Source organism: Rhinopithecus bieti, unplaced genomic scaffold, assembly GCF_001698545.2.
Source record: "Rhinopithecus bieti isolate Rb0 unplaced genomic scaffold, ASM169854v2 scaffold_32760, whole genome shotgun sequence".
NCBI classification, from domain to species: domain Eukaryota; kingdom Metazoa; phylum Chordata; class Mammalia; order Primates; family Cercopithecidae; genus Rhinopithecus; species Rhinopithecus bieti.
The window spans coordinates 520702-536523 of NW_016813956.1; the positions used below are offsets into that span (position 1 = coordinate 520702).

Here is a 15822-nt window from a genome sequence, read left to right on the forward strand (position 1 = left end):
CCCCACCGTTTCCCCCCGCCTTGCTATGGACTAGATAAAGGTTTCCCTTAATTCTGAAAAATCCGTCCAAAGCCCAAGGGCTCCAGCTGGCAATTAAGAACCATAAACACTGAATTGAAGAAGTTTGTGTTTGACCTGTAGATATCATAGTAGCTTTGGTAGGTTGTGTGCTGTTATTCGACTGTTGACAAGCTATGGTAGTCATTCTACGGATTCGTGGAAAGAGATTGGGGGCTTGGGTGAGGGGTGCTTTGGGAATCAGAAGCAGTGGGAGACGAAATGAACGGGCGTTTTAGAATATAAATAACCGAGGGCTTAGGAGGATCTACAGCAGCTTACAGAATGAAAGGATATTCCAGATTTGGTGTTGCCAGAGAATCCAGTGTGATCTGCTGTTGACTGAAAGTTGAAATACATACTTTTCTCATCTATAAAATTGTGATAAAAATAATATCCACCTCACAGGATTGTTGTGTTTATTTACATAATGTGCGCTAAAAGAGTTTATACATGCTTAGAACAATGCTTGGCACATCAATTGCTCTCAACAAATGTTAGTATCACTCTAAAGTTTGGCGAAATTCTTACTTTGTTTTGTTTGTTTGTTTGTGTTTGTTTGTTTGTTTTGTTTTGTTTTCAGAGACAGGGCCTCTCTCTCACTCTCTGTTACCATGCAGTGGCTCCAACACAGCTCACTGAAGCCTCAACCTCCAGGGTTCAAGCCATTCTCCTGCCTCAGGTTCCCTAGTAGATGGGACTACAGGGCCACTACTCACAGCTAAAGTTTGGTGACATTCTTAAATGCATTTGCTCACACCACCAGCCTCATTCAGCATAGAGTGTAGTAACATTTACACTTACTATTTCTTGATTTCTTCCATAAATTTACATTTTGGTGTTAGCAAACAATTAAATACATTTGATCATTTTAGTTGTTAGAATTTTTCTGTCATGAGGATAAAAAAAAAGTAAAAATGGTCATCATCCCAGGTTGCAGCTAAAATTGGACAAGACATTGACAGCATCCAGCTGTGGAGAAACCTGGAAATGAACACAGATTTAGATCAGCAACTGGAATGAAAAACTCAGTGAAATACTTTAACTTACAGAAGTTTATTCACTCATTTTAATTGGTATTTAATGGTGATTCACAGCACAGCAGATTTCCGTCTGGTTATTTATAATGCATTGTTTCTAACATAGCAGCTAATCTGGGCCCAGCATGGTGGCTCACTCCTATAATCCCAGCACTTTGGGGTGCCGAGGCAGGTGGATCACTTGAGGTCAGGAGTTCAAGACCAGACAGGGCAACATGATAAAACCCCACCTCTACTAAAAAATTCAAAAATTAGCCAGGTGTGCCTGTGAGCGCGGCTACCTGGGTGGCTGGCTGAGGCACAAGAATCACTTGAGCCCATGAGGTGGAGATTGCAGTAAGCCAAGATCATGCAACTGCACTCCAGCCTGGGCGACAGAGCGAGATCCTGTTAAAAAAAAAAAAAAAAAATTATGAAGGTCTGTTTCTTTTCCCATCAGAAACACAGCTAATCTACATTTCCCATCCTCCCTTGTACTTAGATGTGGCCATGTGGCTGAGATACGGACAATGAAATGTGGGAAGAAGTCTTGGTTTAGGAAAACTTCTCATGAGTGTTCCTTTCTCTTTCTGTTGGTCAAATGCTGAAAATCCAGTGGAGAACTCCATGATCCTAGAGCCAAAGCCACTCAATGATCTCTTGGTGATTGCTGGTAAGACCAACCAGAAAACCTGCATTAGATGTTGCCTGAGGGAAAAAAGGCATTTATTGAGTTTAAAAACTGAGACTTATAGTTATAGCTGTGTTATAGCAACTCCATTATATAATAACACAAGTGTTATAGCTAATGGTATCACTAGCTGCTATTCATAACTAATATAACAATGCTTTATTTCCCCTTGCTCATTTGTCTCCCATGTTTTAGTGCATAAACTAATCTCATAATTACAGTCTTCTCATAAAACACCATGTAATAAGGTAACTAGAATCATTAACATGTACATGATAAACATATGGCAGAAAATACAATTTTCCAAAATTCTAAAAATCATTATCTCATTTAATAATGCACCATTGTTTGTAAATCAATTAGGATATCTTCCGCACTTTACTTTCTCACTCTAAAAAACCAAGCTGAGCAGATATATATAAATAGATAATACTCTTTAGTAAACGCAATACAATGCTGAATGTGGTGGCTCACACCTGTAATCCAAGCACTTTGGAACGCCAAGGCACACAGATCCCTTGAGCCCAGGAGTTTGAGAACAGCCTGGGCAACATGGCAAAACCCCATCTTTACAAAAAATACAAATATTAGTAGGGCATGGTGGTGCACACCCGTAGTTCTAGCTACTCAGGAGGCTGAGGTAGAAGGATTGCTTGAATCCAGGAGGTCAAGATTGCAGTGAGCCAAAATCATGCCACTGCACTCTAACCTGGGTGACAAAGTAAGACCCTGTCTCAAAAAAACAAAGAAAGAAAGCTGGGTGTGGTGGCTCACGCCTATAATGCCAGCACTTTGGGAGACTGAGGTGGGCAGATCATGAGGTCAGGAAATTGAGACCACCCTGGCTAACACGGTGAAATCCCATCTCTACCAAAAATACAAAAAAAAAAAAAATTAGCTGGGTGTGGTGGCACGCGCCTGTAATCCCAGCTACTCAGGAGGCTGAGGCAGGAGAATCGCTTGAACCTGGGAGGCAGAGGTGGCAGTGAGCTGAGATTGTGCCACTGCACTCCAGCCTGGGTGACAGAGCGAGACTCCGTCTCAAAAAAAAAAAAAAAAAAAAAGAGTAAATGCAATACTACCTTAAAAAGGTTATATTAATGTGGACTTCATTCTAGGTATAATCTTATTTTAGCTTGACTCAGATTTCTTCCCACTCTCATCAAAGTAAATATATTTTTAAATTTATTTTTTAAGAAATTAGTAAATTTCAATCCCACATTTGTTTTTTGTTGAACTCCTTACTGTCTTGGTCATTCCCAGATGGGTATACTGGTAAATGTTTAACAACCAGCTCTTGAGGGAAAGACGCTATCTTAGCAAGTAGTGCTTGCAAATTCTCTCACCATAACTGATTCAAACTACAGATGCAGAGTCACTGAATGTTAAGTTGGGAAGAGATGTGCATAGTTGGCTCCTGTGAGCCAATACAAGGGGCTCTATTGTACCACCAAGGTCTAGTCTTTAGTTTTCTCAACAGTAATGACACTTAGAATAAACTAAGTGTCTTAGCCTGTTTGTGTTGCTATAAAGGAATAACTGAGGCTGGGTAATCTTAAAGCAAAGAGGTGTATTTGGCTCGTGGTTCTGCAGAATGTACAAGAAGTATGGTACCAGCATCTGCTTCTGATGAGGGCCCCAGGAAACTTCCACTCATGGTGGAAGGTGAAGGGAAGCCAGTATATGGAGATGGCATAGTGAGACAGAGAAAACGAAAGAAAAGGAGACGCCAGGCTCTTTTTAACAACCAGTGCTGTGAGAACGAAGAGTCAGAACTCACTCCTTCCAGTGAGAATAGCACCAAACTATTCATGAAGCACCTGCCCCCATGACCCAAACACCTCCCCCAAGGCCCTGCCTCCAACATCAGGATCACATTTCAGCATGAGACTTGGTGGGGTCTAACAAACCACATCCAAACCATAGCACTGATGTTTATTAAGCATTTATTATGTGCCAATAATATTTCTCTGAATTTTTATATGCTGACATATAATATATTCCATCTTTACAATAAGCCTGTGAGGTTGGTGCTGAAAACATAAAAAATTGCCCAACATGTAGAAACTAAAAGCTAGGGCAATTGAACATACACAATTCTGACACACAAAAAATTTTTTTCGTTTATGTTGTTGCACCGTATAAACAATGATCACACAAGGCCGTTGTGTTACCTGAGGTGGAACAACAAGGTGAAGACAAGATCACTCCATAATTACATATGACACAGGAAAGAAATAAGGACACTCTACACCCATAAAAAAAAGTAAATACCCCTTTTCCAGGATAGTAGAGTGACTATGATTTCTTACCAATGACATCCCCAGCCCCACTTTAATTCTTCTCCTGCCTCCTAAATAAAAATTCAAAAAAGTGACTCACACTCAGTTACTAAACTGCTCCACCTCCTAACCACACCCAGTCCAGAGCTGATATTTGATTCCCTTACACTCTCCTTAGAATAGTAAGCTTCTCCCAACCCCCCTTACCTAGATGCCTTACTATTCCACCAGTGTTCATTCTCTCTTGCTGTAGCAAGTTTAACAAACCTAGCTTTGTTTGACCACAAGTGTGTTTCTAGAGGTCTTCGGTCAGCAGACTTTAACAGTGTCAGTAGTTTCATTTTACAGAAGAGAAAATTAAAGTTTAAACTGAAGAGTTAGGGAGCCTGTTGTTTGAGATAAGATTTCATACAAGCGATCACTTTACCTTCCTGCAAGGAGCAGATGATCTAGGCTGAACTTATAAGACGTCGTCACAAAGAGCAAAATGAACTGGCTACCAAGATAAGGATTCACAGATGGGTAACCCAGAGATTAAAATAGCCACAACAAGAAGCTATTATCACCCCTAAGGATGGAGGGGCAGCGGGAAGAGGCCATGTTAGAGCCCAGAGTGGGAGGTAGAAGGGTGACAGTGGTCTGCAGGAAATGACGCATCAGGAGCTAGAATTCCAAGGGGAGAATTTCAGACCTTGAAATGGATGCAGTTATTGCAGGCAATGCTACAGGAAGCAGAAAGAAAGAATATCCTGGCCTCAGAGTTCCTCTTGAATTCCAACCTTTTGTCGTTCTCCCATTGGCTAACCCTACCCAGAGGCCAGAAGGTAAGGATGCTCAGAGCAGAGGAAGGATGGGGAATGAATCTGACAACAAAAAGCCAACTTGATTTACAAGACAACTTGATCAACACCTCCCAATTATGATCAAAGTATTAAATCTACTGAAAATGTTTTAATGCGGTTGAAGGCGGGTGGATAACTTGAGGTCAAGAGTTCAAGACCAACCTGGCCAACATGGTAAAACCCCATCTCTACTAAAAATACAAAAATTAGCCAGACATGGTGGCATGCACCTATAGTCCCAGCTACTCAGGAGGCTGAGGCACAAGAATCACTTGAATCCAGGAGGTGGAGGCTACAGTGAGCCAAGATGGTGCCATTGCTCTGCATCCTGGGTAACAGAGGGAGACTCCATCTCAAAATAATAATAATAATAATAATGATAATAAATTGATAATAATAAAAATGTTTTAATGAATGTATAAATGAGTCTTCTCATTAGAGTTTGCTCTTTGAACTAATTCCTTCTAATATGCAGATTCTAATCACAAGAACTCCAGTATAACACAGGGTTATATTTAATATGTATTTATAGAAGTGCCTAAGTTTTATAGCATAAAATCACAGGGAACAACAAATTACAAATATTCAATTTTAAAAAGTTCTCTTTTCTTTTCTTTTCTTTTTTTTTCTCGCTCTGTTGCCCAGGCTGGAGTGCAGTGGCACAATCTTGGCTCACTGCAGCCTCCGCCTCATGGGTTCAAGCAATTCTTCCGCCTCAGCCTCCTGCGTAGCTGGGATGACAGGTGCACGCCACCTCGCCAAGCTAATTTTTGTATTTTTAGTAAAGACGGGGTTTCACCATGTTGGCCAGGCTGGTCTTAAACTCCTGACCTAAGTGATCCAGCCACCTCAGCCTCCCAAAGTGCTGGGATTGCAGGCATGAGCCACAGCGCCCGGCCAAAAAGTTTTCTTTTCTAAGACATAATTATCAAGTATATAAAACATTCCATATCCCAAGTATAAAAACAGTAGTAATTCACTTATGAAAGAGTGACATTTTAATAGTAGGATAGTTTGATGGTTTGGCAATAGGATTTTTGTTGGTTTGTATTCAATATAAAGCACTTTAACAAAAAAAACCAGGCCATGATAAGCTAAAGGTCAGTTCCTTCACTAGATTTCCTTTCTTTGAGCAAAAAACTTTTAAAAACTTTTTTGTAGATTTCAAAAACCAGGCCTCAGAAAACATCTCAAATATCCAACAGTCATTAGGGTAGATCAAGGGTCAGGAAACATGCCTGCAGGCCAGATGTGGCCTACTACCTGTTTTTGTACTGCCTACAGCTGTTTTTACATTTTTAGATTGCTGAATATAAATTAAAAGCAGAATAATCATCTGTGCCACATCCGTTATATGAAATTCCAATTTCATTTCCCATAGATAAGGTTTTACCGGGACATAGCCATGTCCATTCATCTATGGCTGCACTACAAGAGCAGTTACGAAAGACATAGGAGGACCTGCAAATCCAAAAATGTAGCAGAAAATACAAAGAAAAAAAGAGTTCAGGCCTCTGCACCAGAGGAAGGTGTTTTCTTGCAGACAGAGGCAGCTGTTCCCCTTAGCATCAGATGCATCTCCAGAATTTCTTTCTTATTCTGGTGTTAGCACAGGTGTCAGTAAGCAGAAAGATTCAGAAACTTCCAACACATACTGTTGCCAAGGTCACAGCCTGTGGGAGACCTGAACTTGAGGTGTCCCCTAGTTCCAGCTGACTCCTCTGCTTGTCATCTTCACTCCCTCTGCTGTTTCCCAGCTGTGATGAGGCCCAGCTGGAGCTCTGTGCTTGAGCTCCACAGTCCCCACTGTATCCTTGTAATAGTATGATACATTCCTTTTTTCTTCTCCTTAATTGAGTTTGAGTTGCATTGTTAGAAACAAAGTATTAGGATATGAGAACTCAACTTTTGTGTATGTGTATATTTATGTTACTTTAGAAAAAACATTCTTTCCATTTTGAAGGGAGGATAGCCAGTCAGCAGAAAAGTAAACTGGCTCTTTTGTGGTTCTAGATCAGTGATCCATCCATCCATTCATTTATTCATTCAACAAATATTTATTGTTGGCCTAATGTGTGTGAAGCACTTTTCTAGACCCAAGGAATACTACAGTTAACAAACAAATGAAAACAAATTCCTCTGTTGGGTGTTACTATGCCTGGATATGATCCTAGAGACAATCGTAGCCATCTTGTGACCATGAAGGGAGCTAAGCTGATGCATTACATTAACCTTGCAAAATGTAAAGATGGAAAGAACCTGGGTCTTTAATGAGGATACATTGGAATTGCCGTCTGTGTTGTCAGGGTTAAAATGCAAACAATCGAACGCACTTCAGATTGTTTAAACAGGAAAAGTTCTTTTTTCTTTCTTTCTTTCTTTTTTTTTTTTTGTAGTTAGCTATTTAATGAGGTTCTTAAGACATTTAGAACACCAATTTGTGAGGATAAATTCCATTCGTCAGGGAAAACACAGATCTCAGGTAGCCCTGGAGCTGAGGAACACCTTTGATTTTTGGTAAAATTTGTGAGTCCACAGCTTTCTGATCAATCTTGCGCTGCTCCGTAATCTTGTATTTCTGGTTTTTGTGTGAAGATCTCACCTTCCTGGTGTCTGGGCTTCCGCAGCTTCTTCTTTTTGAAGTAAGCATCAGTACGACGTTTTGGGATTTTTACATTGCTGATATCGATTTTGGTTGAGGCGGCAATGACAAATTTCTGGTGTGTTCTTCGTAGAGGAACTCGATTGAGGACCAAAGGTCCAGTCACAAGTAACAAGCCACTAGCCAGCTGCTTCAGGAAAACCACCCTCTTGCCCCTGTGGCGTCCAGTGAGGATGATCAGAATGGTCCCGGGGGTAATGCTGGCTTGCAGTTTTCTCACGTGCTGACTGAAGGGTTTTTTGCCGTGGCTCAACAGCTTTCGAGGCACATCTTCAGTAGGATAATATCTAGGCATTTTGCGAAGTTTAGCCACCCGGGTACCGCCGTTCTTGTCACTACCAACTGTTTAGTAAGAGTTGCAAGAACCTTCTCCTTCTTTTTCTTTTCAGCCTTGGATTTAGCGGCTGAGTATTTCCTCTTGTACATGGCCTTTCTGGAATACACGGCAGATCAGGAATACCTGCCAATTCCTCTGACAAGGACAGGGTTGCGGCTGCAATGGGGCTTCCCCTTCTTGTGCTTCTTAGCCTTGAGGTTACCCTTTTTCACCTTGCCACCAGCATCAGCCTTCTTGGCTTGGGGTTTCTTCTCTTTAGTATCTGGCTTCCAACTTTTTCACCCGCCATCTTGCAAGATCAGGAAAAGATTTTTTACAATAAATTTTGTAACATTTCTATGTTGAGCCTTCGGATTGACTTCCAATGCCACACTGCAGAACTGGATCACTGAGGGAGCTGCTGGCTCCTCTAAAATCACTACAGTGTCACCACCACGGACTACAGCATCACTGCCACAATCAAGAAAACCACCACCATCAGAAAGCTCCCGCCTGCTGCCAGCTCCAGAACCATGCAGCACCTGCATCAACACCAGTAAAACAGCTGCCTTATGGCCTGCCTCTCAAGTCTTAAAAATCCATTATGGGTCACTGGAGACTCTGCTAACAACAGTACACAGGAGAACCAAACAACAGTTGAAACTGCAGAAATGCAGTCCCCGCCTCATTTCTATCCTCCAAGTTCCATGTGACTACATCTGATTTGCTAGATATAGTTTGTTTAAGCTACATTTTTCTTCCAAATCATGACTGCCTGAGAACCTGAGAGATGTAGTTTTTTGTTTTCCTGCCTCTACAATACAGAAAAGATCACTAGGAGGAGGGAGAATGACTGTGGCATGCCACCTTACTAGAGTCTCTCCATGTCCTACCTGAGAATGTCTTATGAATTGAGAAAACTCTTCTTTATTGTTTAAGCCAATAAATCAATCTGACACTCCAGGGTATGAATTCAGTTCATGCCAGAATTTAGGCCTTCTGAGCCCCAACCCTGTTCTCCCACACCTACCACTCCTCACTAACTTTGGTTTTCATACCCCTCCCTTCTCTCATGTGTGGTAGTCACAATATTCAACTAAAGAACTCAGAGATGAGACTTTCCAGAGAAGAGGGTATCACAACCAAGTTAAATCTATAGAGGTCTTCCTTAACAGACAACTGAAACAGAACTTCTGAGATCTGGTGAATTCAGCAAGAAACACAGGACTGACTTAATTTCTTTCTCCATGGGTGAAGATAGGAAGACAAGTTTCTCAGACAGTAAAGAGAGATGCTTTAAGAAAGACACTAACAAGACCTTCTCCATCTGGTGAACTATCCTTGACAATACCCTTATTTTGGGTTCCTTCCTAGTTACTCTTCCAAAGGAAATGACTTTCCCATTTCCATCCCCAAGTAACTAAAATGTCTAGATTTCCTGTAGAAACAATGGCATACTTCAGCAACTACCATATGCTGATCATTGTTTAGGAATGCACAAAATAAATCATTCTTGTAGAAGATGTTTATTTTCAGTCTTTAAATGAAGTCTCTCTTAATAATAGGCTCAATTCAAAATCATCTTCTAGTTTTTAAAAATTTATAGATACGTGGACTTTCGGAACATGTTTTCTAAAAGGACCTGAACCACCTTTTTATGGATTCAGTTTTGTGTCCCCCAAAATTCATATGTTGAAATCCTAATCTTAGTACCTCAGAATGTCACCTTATTTGGATATAGCTTTGGGAGGACCCAAGGCAGAGTTGTAGGGTATAGGGGAAGCTGTGAATGCTTCCTGCTTCCTCTGGGTGTGAATGTGGCTGACTGGTTCAGAGGCTGAGGATACCTCTCCGGGATGTTGAGGAAAGAAGCCAGGATTTTAGTGGTTCTGAAATCAGAAACCAGGGCACAAGAATGCAGAGGGAGATACCCTAGTGGACAGACGACCAGGGAGGGCCAGCAATTATTTTCCATGCGTGGACACAGCAGCGGTTTTCTCTTCATGTCCAAACTGAGATACCATCTGAGGAAAAGGAGGAGCCCAAAATTAATTAGTAAAGCCCTGAATTGACTAGGACGAAGACCATTGACTCAGGAGTAGCCTGGTTTGACTAAGTTGAAGGATATGCCATTAAGCGGGAAGGGGCTGAGGATGGAAACAAAGCTCAGTTTGTATTCATATAAACGTACAGGCACACGCCATCATGCCCGGCTAATTTTTGTATTTTTACTGGTCAGGCTGGTCTTGAACTCCCGAGCTCGTGATCAGCCCACCTCGGCCTCCCAAAATGCTGGGATTACAGGCGTGAGCCACCACGCCTGTCAACGTTTCTAGGAGCAAAACATGTGCATTTCAGCTTTTGAGGTTCCCTGCTGTGCACAGCCCTCAGCTTGCCATCTGTAGGCCGCTGCATTGGCAGGGGTTGAGAGGGTGAGACTTTCTCGGGCCCACGGCACATGCAGTGATGCATATCGGCCACGAGGGGACGGCGAAGCCTAGAGATAGAGAGAGAGACAACTGAGAAATGAGGTCGAAGAGGCGGGAGGAGGGAAAAAGCTGGGGAGGGAGGAGACGGGATGGGCAAGTAGGGATGGAGAGGAACAGAGAGAGGGAGGGAGGGGAGGAGATGATAGAGTGAGGGAACGAGGAGGAGACGAGGAGGACTTGTGGGGGGAAAGAGGAGAGAGCAGAGAAAAGGTGAGGAGTGGGAGGAGGGAGAGGAGAGAGGGAGGAGGGGGAAGGAGGAGAAGGATGGAGTAGGAGGGAGAGAAAGAGGAATGAGAAGTGAAAGGAGCAGGGGAGAAGGGAAAGCAAATTACTGAAGGGGAAAAACAGTTCTCTGGACAGCAGTTAGTGACAGTTGTAGGGTACTTTACAATTTACAGTGTGTCACAGATACTGGCTCATGTTTCCCTCACAGTAACAGCCCAATTAAGCAGTAAGCAGTAATTGCTGTCCACATATTATTTTCAATCTGAAATGTTATTTTTAACAAAACATACGTTATATATGACAAAATAAAGAGAAATATTGGAGCAAGTGTACAGACTAATGAACATTTACTACATTTTAGTTTAGTTTTGAGACAGAGTTTCACTCTTGTTGCCCAGGCTGAAGTGCAGTGGCGCTATCTTGGCTCACTGAAACCTCCGCCTCCCCAGTGCAAGCGATTCTCGTGCCTCAGGCTCCTAAGTAGCTGGGATTACAAGCATGCGCCACCAAACCTGGTTAATTTTTTATATTTTTAGTAAAGACAGGGTTTCACCATGTTGGCCAGATTGGTCTTGAACTCCTGGCCTCAAATGATCCAGCCACCTCGGTTCCCCAAAGTGCTGGAATTACAGGCATGAGCCACCAAGCCCAGCCTTGTTTTCTGACACAGGGTCTCAAAAACCAAGCCTCTGTTGCCCAGGCTGGAATGCAGTGACACAATCACAGCTCACTGAAGTTCCAAACTGCAGGGCTCAAGTGATCCTCCCACCTCAGCCTCCATAGTAGCTGGGACTATAGGCATGAGCCACCATGCTCAGCTAAATTTTTTTTTTTTTTTTTTTTTTTTTTTTTTTTTTACTTTTCATAGACAGGGTCTTCCCAGGCTGGTCTTAAACTTCTGGGCTTAAGCGATCCTCCCATCTCAGACTCACAAACTGCTGGGATTACAGGTGTGAGCTACATTTTACAGTCTCTTTAAATGCATTTCTATGTTAATTCTCATGTCTCTGAATAATGTGTCACCAAAAAGCATGCTGTCTAAGCATGTCAGAGCTCAACCACAGAGGCAAAGGGACAGAGCAGTATGCAAAACTCAACAGAAGTGCATTCTCAAGGAGTTGGCATGCTAATGGTACAGAGAGAAAATAAGTAACATATATAATGTCAGATGATGACTTAAATGTTATGGAGAAAAATTAAGCATAGGCATGGAAGAAGGATAAAAAAGGGCAGGGGAGAGGGAAGTGGTTAGGGAGGGTTTTAAGCTGCCTCCTCATCTATCAAATGGGAATAATAGCCCCTACCTGCAGGCAGCACACCCTCTTTCATCATCCTTGGACTCCCGTCAGGGAGTCAGCCGGGACAGTACCCAGGGTGAGTCATCTTACCTCTCCCCTCTGGCAGGTCTCCAAAAGGGAAGGAGGGATGGTTACTGTACATGTTCCCTTCACAATTTCAGATCTTTATAATTGGAAGCCTCATTCTAAATGACTAGAAAGAGATCCTGAGGGGCTTCAAAACCTCATTTAGGGTATTTTCAGACCCATGACCCCAACTAGGCAGGTATCCAATCCCTTTTGAACATTGTTCTCACCTCTCAGCAGGAAAAAAACAAAAACAAAAACAAAAAAACGGAAAACCCAAAGCTCTGTTCTCAAAAAGGCTAGCGAGGAAGTGGATGGAGCCCACAGGGACAAGGCAAGCCATCCTTTTAAAAGACCAAGGAATGAGGCTGCACCAGACCTTGGCTACCTTTGGGACCCTGAGACAGGGACAGGAAGGGCACGACTCAGTCCCTGTAGAGTGTTAGGATTAAAAAAATTGAGACCACAGGAAAGAAATCTACTAACAGAAGTTAGCTAAAGGAGAGTAATAAAGGACCCCAGGAGAGACAATCTATCTTCATAGTGAGATTTGAGAGAATGTCTTCCTATCTACACCAGCACTGACCCCAATTCATTCAAGGGGGGCAGAAGGGGTGGCTATCTTAATAATCCCATTTCATATCTCAGCGTGACCCTGATATTAGAAAAAAGTTACAAAAACTATAACTAGATAGAGCCAACAACTCTCTCCCACACGCTGGTGGAACTTGCCTTCTGGATGTTAAACAACAGAGATGCAGAGGCTGATACCAAAGAGGACAAGAGGGCCAAGAAGACAGCCAGTATTTTGGCTCTCACCCTCCTGAATCAGTAGGAAACCCAGATGGGGTCCACCAAGAAAAGGCCCTGCAACTCCCCTAAAGTCACTGGAAACCCCGACTAGGGAGATCTTGGAGGCTAGACTCTAAGCAGTGTGCCATATGCAAAGGAAGAGGGTCACTGGAAAGGGGAATGTCTCCAGTGAAATTAGTGGAAGTTGCAAGAGTGGCAAGACCATGCCCTGCCCAGGCAGATGGTGCAAGTAGCCGAGCAAGGCTGCTGAAAGGAGCCAGGAGGCTCCTCACCCGGCCCTGCAAGTCTCCCTGGAGGAGCCCCAGCTGACCTTAACAGTAAGAGGGGAGAAAATCTTAGTTGAAACAGGGGCTGTCCACTCAGTCTTGAATACCCAGCAAGGAAGTTTATGCAAAAATAAATGCACTATTATGGGAGTAGAAGGGAAATCACAGAACAAATTCTTTATGGAACCATTAGAATGTGATTTAGATGGGTCAGTGATGTCACACGCTTTCCTCTTTGCCTGAGTGTCCTGTTTCACTATTAGGATAAGACTTGTTGTACAAGCTGAGGGTAACCATATACTTAAAAGGAAAGGAATTGTAAATTGAAATTCTTGAAAATAGGGGCCATCTATAGGCCCTGGCCTTCCTACCTCCTGAGAAGGGCAGGTCAGCCAGAGGATCTGACTTACCTGAGATGGATCCTCAAGTATGGACAACTCAGGAAGTTGGAAGGGCCAGGACTAGCCCCCCTGTGATTATCAAGCTGAAACCAGGATGTCCCTACCCAAATGAGAGGCAATACCCCTTGAACCAGGAGGAACTTTAGGAATTAAGCCTGTCATAGACAATTTATTTAAGCAAGGCCTACTCAAGCTTTGTCAATCCCCTTACAACACTCCCATCTTCCTTGTTAAGAAGCCAAATTGAAAATACTGACTAGTACAAAATTTTGGGGCAATTAATAAGGTCACAGAAGACGTATACTCAGTGGTTCCTAAACCTTACACCCTACTGTCCACGCTGCCCCCTAGTTAGACACGGTACTCAGTCCTATGTCTAAAAAATGCCTTTTTCTGTATCCTGCAGACCAGACTCTCAGCTCCTCTTTGCCTTTGAGTGGCAGGATTCCCAGATAGGCAAAAAAACAGCAGCTAAGATGAACTGTAATACAGCCCGAGGGCTCAAGAAGTCACCCACGATATTTGGAGAGGCCTTAGACAGAGTTCTGGAGGGCCTGACCTTGGAACAGGGAACCCTCCTCCAGGACATGGACTACATTCTTATTTCCAGCCCCTCCAAACAAATTTCACATCAGAATACCATGCTAGTCTTCAACTTCTTAGCAGAAAGGGAAATTATAAGGTCTCCCAGGGAAAAGCACAGATTTCTCAGCAGCAGGTTACCTTTTTGGGGTCCCTCCTAGAAGGAGAACAAGGTTTGTCCCAAGACAGATGGGAGGTAATATGCCAACTATAAGCACCAAGGACCCAGAAGCAACGCTGAGGGTTCCTGGGAATGGCCTGGTTCTACCACCTCTGCACTCCTGATTTTGGCCTCATTGCCCACCCTTCGTATAAACAATCAAAAGGAAAGGACATGAGCCCTTTTAAATGGATGGTAGAATGCAATCAAGCAGTCCAAGAGGTTAAGACCCAGCTTATGACGGCCCCAGCATCAGCCCTAACAGCTGTAAGCAAACCCTTCCATCCTTATGTCCATGAGAGGAGAAGGAATATCCCTAAGGATATTAGATGCTAGCCCCTCTGCCTCAGGTGGTGGTCTACTTTTCTAAGCAATTGGACCTGGTTGCTAAAAGCAAACCATCTTGCCTCTGGTCAGTGGCAGCTACAGCCCTCCTCCTGAAGGAGACAGAGAAGCTAACCTTTGGGCAGCCCTTAACTATCTGGACTCCTCACCATACCCAAACTCTCATTAAAAAAAAGGGGGAGGCAGAATGACTATCCCCGGGGCAGGACCCTCCAGTTATAAGTAATGCTTGTTGACAACCCCCCAAAATTTTAAAGGTGTGTAATAATTAGAACCCTACCACCCTATTTCCATCTAAGGATGGGCATTTATTCTACAACTGTCTAGAAGTGATGAAAGAAGTATAGTCCAGGCCGGGCGCGGTGGCTCAAGCCTGTAATCCCAGCACTTTGGGAGGCCGAGACCGGCGGATCATGAGGTCAGGAGATCGAGACCATCCTGGCTAACACGGTGAAACCCCGTCTCTACTAAAAAATACAAAATCTAGCCAGGCTAGGTGGTGGGCGCCTGTAGTCCCAGCTACTCGGGAAGCTGAGGCAGGAGAATGGCGTAAACCCGGGAGGCGGAGCTTGCAGTGAGCTGAGATCCGGCCACTGCACTCCAGCCTGGGTGACAGAGTGAGACTCTGTCTCAAAAAAAAAAAAAAAAAAAAAAAAAAAGAAGTATAGTCCAGTAGACCAGCCCATTGAAAATGCAGAAACCGAATGGTTGACTGAAGAGAATAACTGTATGCAAGGGGGACAGAGGAGGACAGGTTATGCTATTGTCTGTCTCACCAAAGTTATAGAGGCCCATGTCCTCCCGACGGGATGCTCTCAAGTTCTCAAAAAGCAGAACTTACTGCACTAACCTGGCTGCTGGAGATGGGGGAAGGAAAAATTTCAGTGTATGCACAAATTCCAAGTATGCCTACTCTATGCTACACACATGGAGCTATTTGGAAGGAAAGGGGCATGTTAACATCTGATAACAAACAGGTCAGAATGGTGCTGTCATTTTTAAAGCTATTGGACTTTAAATAAGGGAACCAGCCCATAGGAGAACAAGCCCAGGTGGTGATTGTTCACTGCAGGTGCCACCAAAAGCGGGAGCACAAATACAATCATTAATGATTATTTTTCATGGCATGTCCTCAAATTTTGACCCCAGGATGCATGGGACCCTGAAAAAGAACTGGAGTCCATAGGGTTACATGCCTCCCACTTCCATGCCTGGTTACAAGGGCTTACCACTGCAACAGCTGTTCTTTCTCTTTTTCCTTTCTTTCTTTCTTTTCTTTCTTTCTTTCTTTTTCTTTCCTTTCCTTTC

General features: G+C 43.2%; 1 pseudogene; it reads right to left on the reverse strand.

Moving 5' to 3' along the window:
• Window positions 1–7316: 7316 nt before the first annotated feature.
• LOC108513395 (60S ribosomal protein L6 pseudogene) lies at window positions 7317–7900 on the reverse strand (annotated as a pseudogene).
• Window positions 7901–15822: the final 7922 nt, after the last annotated feature.